This window comes from Aquarana catesbeiana, linkage group LG11 (assembly GCF_042186555.1).
Source record: "Aquarana catesbeiana isolate 2022-GZ linkage group LG11, ASM4218655v1, whole genome shotgun sequence".
Taxonomy (NCBI): Eukaryota; Metazoa; Chordata; class Amphibia; order Anura; family Ranidae; genus Aquarana; species Aquarana catesbeiana.
In genome coordinates, this window is record NC_133334.1 from 18,431,852 (window position 1) to 18,438,517 (window position 6,666).

The 6,666-nt window shown below is 41.5% G+C and overlaps 1 pseudogene; it reads right to left on the reverse strand.

The window, feature by feature from the left end:
- Nucleotides 1–2,231: 2,231 nt before the first annotated feature.
- On the reverse strand, nucleotides 2,232–3,689 carry LOC141111858 (elongation factor 1-alpha, somatic form-like; annotated as a pseudogene).
- Nucleotides 3,690–6,666: the final 2,977 nt, after the last annotated feature.

A 6,666-nucleotide genomic window follows, 5' to 3' on the forward strand; every position in this document is an offset into this window, starting at 1 on the left:
TGGGATGTATAAAAAGAGAAATAAGAAAAAGAGATACAATGTAGTATTATCCCGGTATGGAACACTCATGAGCACACATCTTGGATGAAGGGGATTTGTTCTAATTACATTTTTCACGCAAATGACAGCCCATTAAAATCAACGAGCTACCCTAAACTTGGCATGCGGAGACATGCAAAAACGCATGCACACTCCGTTGCACCCGCATAGGTGTAAACCTTATATTTACATTTCTGTTCTTGGGTTTAGATGCACTTTAAGTCACAAAAAAAAAGGAAAAACACTCATTGGTTCTTTGGTTAACCTTCAGACGTTCGATCCCCGTACCGAAATGATACATCCCCCCCCGGCTCCTCCAATCCTGGGGTTTCATTGTTTTAACTGCTCCTATGTAAATATTATAACTGCAGGCATTAAGGAGAACGCCATAAAGCGCCTTCCATGCTGACACCTACTGCTCACTGACCATTTTATCGATCGCCAGGCAATCACTCTTTCAATTAATGACATGAAAACTCCATTACTGTTAATGAAATGGGTCACTAAAGTTTGCTTTCCATTTTTTCCTCGCTTTATTAATCTGCAGCAGCATCAAGAAAGTCTTTTATATTCTCCGGCTGACGCCCCGCGCCCTGTTTTATATTCTCCCGCTGTACGCCTCTGTTTTGCTTATTTGGTGCCTTTTAAATCGCCGGCATCCATATTCAATGGACAGCCGGTTTAAAACGTTCGAATGGGCTTTACTAACGCTCTGAGTGATATTAACTGATAACATCGCCGATCAGGGAACGTCTCCGTCCCCTTAAAATGCTTCAAATATGCAAGACAAGCAGAGTAGGGAAGACGCCTGTGAAGAATTGCTTTTCCCGGGGATGGAAGGCCGGAGTGGAGGAAGGGATGCGTGATACCAAAGGGTAACAATGTTACTTTTTTTTTTGTTTTTTTTTTGTTGTTTAAACTTTTCCTCAGTAAACTTTAAAAAAAAACCCAGCAAGGATGTGTATGTCTCCATAGGAGACCAGGATACAGCTACGGGACCTGGAAGCAGAGGGGGGCCCGGCACTGACGCTACACTGAAATAAATGTATATGTGGCTGTAGAATCTCTGTATATGGAAGCTGTTATTGTTCTGGATTATTAGAGGAATTGCCATTGAAGAGGATTTAAAAATATTTTATTTTTAATTATGATTACTATAAGGCTTTGTTTATACTTGGAGTTTGGAAGGTGGGGGGACAGAAAAAATGCACAGTTGAGCTTTCTCTGGTTTTCTAATCCCGGATTGGGGCTATATAAACAAAAGGGACAGAGTCACCGGTGACATCACTGGGTGACCCCATCCCCTTGTCGACCCAACATGTCCATCCAATGAAGTCACAATGGAGAGGGGTCACCCAGTGATGTAACTGGCGACCCCACCCCTTAGATTATATAGAGGCGGGTAGGAAGTGGAGCTGTCAATAAGCAGGAACCAGTCATCAGATACAGACCTACAGGCCTTTTTCTTTTTTGTGTGGGTCGGTGGGCAGTGTGCATCGTAATTGATGCTGGATTTACTTGTTTTTACATTGTATTTTTTAATAAAGGACTTGCCAAAACTGAATCTGTGTTTTTGTTTAATTTGGCCATATTTGGGTGAATTAGTAGAGGTACTATGTACCCCATACTCATTCACTTGGGGGGGCTTGTTAACAGGGGCTTCCAGATTTCAATAATCAACCCCCCCCCCCCCCCTGCACAAGACCAGGGTGTTGTGGAGAAGAGGCCCTTGTTGTCATCAACATGATGGAGTCTCCACCAAAGTACTTCCTCATTTTGATGGCATGTGTCCTGGTATGGTTCAGGAGGGGAGTGTTTGTGTCGTTTCCTCCCTCCCTGGCCTCCTGGGCAGCATGCTTGGCTAAGGTTGTGGATAGATCTTGGGGGGGGGGGACCTCATGCCATTTTTTTTTTATGTAAGGTTCCCCCCAAAGTCCATGCCAGATCTGAAGGGCCTGGCAAGGATTGGTATTGGGACATCACACGTTTTTTTTATTACATTTTTTTTTTTCTCATTAACTTTGTTTAATGGTCTCAAAAAATTTGGTGACAGGTTTTTTGGTCAAGTTGTTCTCACTTAAAAATTACTGATTTAAAAACACTAATAACTTAAAACTGCCACAAACAAAAGGTCCACAAAATATTCCTTTCCTTCTGAAGCTTTTACGATGCATTGTTATCATTAGCCAGTCTACTATTAAACTTAAATGGCCAATTGAGACAAACAGTTCTGAGACTGATCTCCCACCGCTGGTTAAGACTGAGGTGGTGCTGGATTGTTGAAATATTCATTTCGTTTTCTGGGCCTTCTGAGCAGACTTTGTGACCTTGCCAGTACCTGCTGCCTTCTTTTCGACAGCCTTAATGACACCAGCAGCAAAAGTCTGCCTCATGTCACGCACAGCAAAGCGACCAAGGGGAGGATAGTCAGAGAAGCTCTCCACACACATGGGCTTGCCAGGGATCATATCAACGATGGCAGCATCACCAGATTTCAGGGACTTGGGATTTTCTTCCAATTTCTTACCAGAACGACGGTCAATCTTCTCCTTCAGCTCTGCAAACTTGCAGGCAATGTGAGCAGTATGGCAATCCAGCACAGGTGCATAGCCAGCACTGATCTGTCCTGGGTGGTTCAGAATAATGACCTGTGCAGTGAATTGACCAGCTTCCAATGGTGGGTCGTTCTTGCTATCACCAGCAACATTACCACAGCGGATATGCTTCACGGAAACGTTCTTTACGTTGAAACCAACGTTGTCACCGGGGCAAGCCTCGGTCAAAGCTTCATGGTGCATTTCCACAGACTTGACTTCAGTTGTTACATTGACTGGAGCAAAGGTAACCACCATACCTGGTTTCAGCAGACCAGTTTCAACACGACCAACTGGTACTGTACCAATACCACCAATCTTGTACACATCCTGCAGAGGCAGACGAAGAGGCTTGTCAGTGGGGCGGCTAGGAGGCAGAATGCTATCAAGAGCTTCCAGCAGAGTGGTTCCACTGGCTTTTCCCTCTTTGCGGGTGATGTTCCATCCCTTGAACCATGGCATGTTGCTACTGGGTTCCAGCATGTTGTCACCGTTCCAACCAGAGATGGGCACAAAGGCAACGGTATCTGGGTCGTAACCAATTTTCTTGATGTAAGTGCTGACTTTACAATTTCCTCGTATCTCTTCTGGCTGTATGGTGGCTCAGTAGAATTCATTTTGTTAACACCAACGATAAGCTGCTTCACACCCAGAGTGTAGGCCAGAAGTGCATGTTCACGAGTTTGTCCATTCTTTGAGATACCAGCCTCAAACTCAACAACACCAGCAGCAACAATAAGCACGGTGCAGTCAGCCTGAGAAATGTCGATGGTAATACCAAGTTCAGCCTTCAGTTTGTCCAACACCCAAGCATATTTGAAGGAGCCCTTTCCCATCTCAGCAGCTTCCTTCTCAAATTTTTCGATGGTACGCTTGTCAATCCCACCACATTTGTAGATGAGATGCCCAGTTGTTGTGGACTTGCCAGAATCTACGTGTCCAATGACGATGATGTTGATGTGTGTCTTTTCCTTTCCCATTGTGGAGTTTTAGATGTTGGCGATGGACACCTTGTAAATTCGCCGCAGACCCGGTGAGGAAGAGCTTTTTAATACATTTTTTAATGTCGGCTCCTATTTTACATTTTGCTCCATGTAGATATATACTGTAACCTAATTTCTGAACTTATTTGTTTTGGTGTCTTTGTATATGTATGGATTGAATGGGTTGTTACCGACATGTGGTGAAAATGACATGTCAATAGCACATTTAGAAATATATTTACCTAGAAAAATGGTGACGTGTTCAATACTTATTTTACCCGCTGTACTGTATATATACTATATCCCATAGTTTGTGGACCCTATAACTTTCCTACAGACTAAATAATATACACTGATTTGGGTTATTTTTACCAAAAGAAATGTAGCAGAATACATTTTGGCCTACATTTATGAAGAAAGATTTTTTACTTTTTTTTGCAAGATTTTATAACAGAAACTAAGAACTTTTTTTTGTTTGTTTATATATATATATATATATATATATATATATATATATATATATATATAAACTAAAAATACCACAAAAAGAAAAATCTATTTGTGTGAAAAAAAAGGATATAAATGTCATTTTCGTACAGTGCTGCATGACCAAAAGGCCACAAGGCTGAATGTTCATGAAGGGAGTAAATACATTGTGTTTGTCTATTGCTGTGACTGATGCCGCGTACACACGAGCGGAATTTCCGACAGAAATAGTCTGATGGGAGCTTTTCATCGTATATTCCGACCATGTGTATGCCCCATCGGACTTTTTCTGTCGAAAATTCAGACAGACTTAGACAGAGAACATGTTCTAACATGGTCGGAATTTGGTGTGACCGTGTGTATGCAAGACAGCTTGAGTGGAATTCCGTCTGAACTCTGTCGTAAAAACCTTCAGAGTTTATTCCAACGGCAAAACCGGTCGTGTTTACAGGGCATTAGATGAGGATCAGATATCATTTTTGGGCAAATGAAAACAGAAAAGCAGTTAATTAATAGTTTATTCAAAGTTCACATACTTTTTCTTGCCACTGTATGACTAAACAAATGATCATTGCTTTCATTGGTTATTTAACTGAGAGGAAAAAAATGTATAATGGAACCCAGGGGGTTTCATAGAACTCTGGTTTAGATAGGTTGCCCTTGATTACATCTCTTCCAAATCTATGCCAACAGCAAGGCTATGCACCTCCGCCATCCAAACATAGAGAGGCCCAGCTATTTAACCCTCTCCAGTCCAATCAGGCCCTTCAATCTTCTATGACAGCATTCCCCACCACAGGACACCCTGTTTTGGGCACAACCTTAAAGGACCTGCTCCTATCACTTCAGTCATCACTACTGACTAGACATGTGCATTCGTTTTCGTCCGAATGCATTTTCGTCCGAATTTCAGGTATTTTCTTTATCGTTTTAACAAACGATAACGAAAGTGCAGAATCCGAAAAACGAAAGATCCGACATAAACAAATGCTTTATTTTCGTTTTCGTTGCTACAACAGTTCGATATAGATAGGAGATTCGACATGATGATGACAATAACAATCTGTGTCCATCAAACCTGCGGTCAAATGTGCCTAACCTTAACTCTTTTAGTCCAAGATTATTCTACATAGAGAGAAAAGATTCGACATAGAGAGAAAAGATTCGATGTAGGGGAGAAAAGATTTGATGCAGGGGAGAAAAGATTCGACGTAGGGGAGAAAAGATTCGACGTAGGGGAGAGAAGATAAATAAAAATAATAATGATGATGAATGTTATTGGCTGATTGTAACCAAAGAGGAGGAGCAGTAAAATAGCTAGAACTAAGTACACACGTACTTTGGCTTATGGTGTCTGTTGAAAGTTCTAAGAAGATTCGATGGAGCAGGTAAACTATACGGCTTCGTACAGTTTACCTGCTCCGTCGAATCTTCTTTGAACATTCGACAGACACCATAAGCCTTCAATGACAGATTCAGCCCTAATTTGGATTTTCGGACGAATGCAATTTTTAACGAAAAACAAAATAAATAAAAACGAATTTCGGGAGTAACTAAATAAATGTATTTTTTGGATGAAAACGAAATTCCGAAACGAAATATTTCAGTGTGCACATGTCTAAAAAACATACAGACGTAGAATCTTTGGCTTATGGTGTCTGTTGAAAGTTCTAAGAAGATTCGACGGAGCAGCTAAACTATACGGCGTCGTACAGTTTAGCGCTCCATCGAATCTTCTTTGAACATTCGACAGACACCATAAGCCTTCAATGACAGATTCGACCTTAATTCATTTGGATTTTCGGATGAATGCAATTTTTAACGAAAAACGAAATAAGTAAAAACAAATTTCAGGAGTAACTAAATAAATTTATTTTTCGGACGAAAACGAAATTCCGAAACAAAATATTTCAGTGTGCACAAAATGGAGGACAGCACCACCACTATAAATGACATAGTGGTTGCTTATGTTGATGTGAAAGATAAACAGCACTGGATCAAATCTAAATAGGCAGACCTAGAAGATAGGTCCTGTCGTAATAATGTCAAATTAAGGGGGGTCCTCGAGGCAGTACCACCATCTGCTCTCAATAAGATCTCATGTCCGATATTCTACCTGACGCCACGCCGCTTGAGACCATCATAGACAGGATTCACAGAATAGCCAAACCACCCCACCTAGTTGCATCTGTGCCCAGAGATGTACTAACGAGAGTGCATTTTTTCCAGACTAAGGAAAAACTTTTAATAGAAGCCAGGCACAAATCTGCTCTCCCTGCTCTGTTTGGTGGCATCCAACTTTTCCCTGACCTCTCCAAATATACCCTCCAACTGCGAGGACAACTAAATCCAGTAACGAAAGCCATGAATAATCACAAGATTCAATACAAGTGGCGTTATCTTGTGACCATACTAGTTATCAAAAATGGTACCTCCCACACCATCTCTGCCCTTAATGGAGGGATGAAACTACTCTACACATGGGGCATCATTGTAGAACCTCCACAGGATACCAATCCATTTTCAGTTCTGAGATGCCTGCTACCACAACAGCAAGGCTAGTG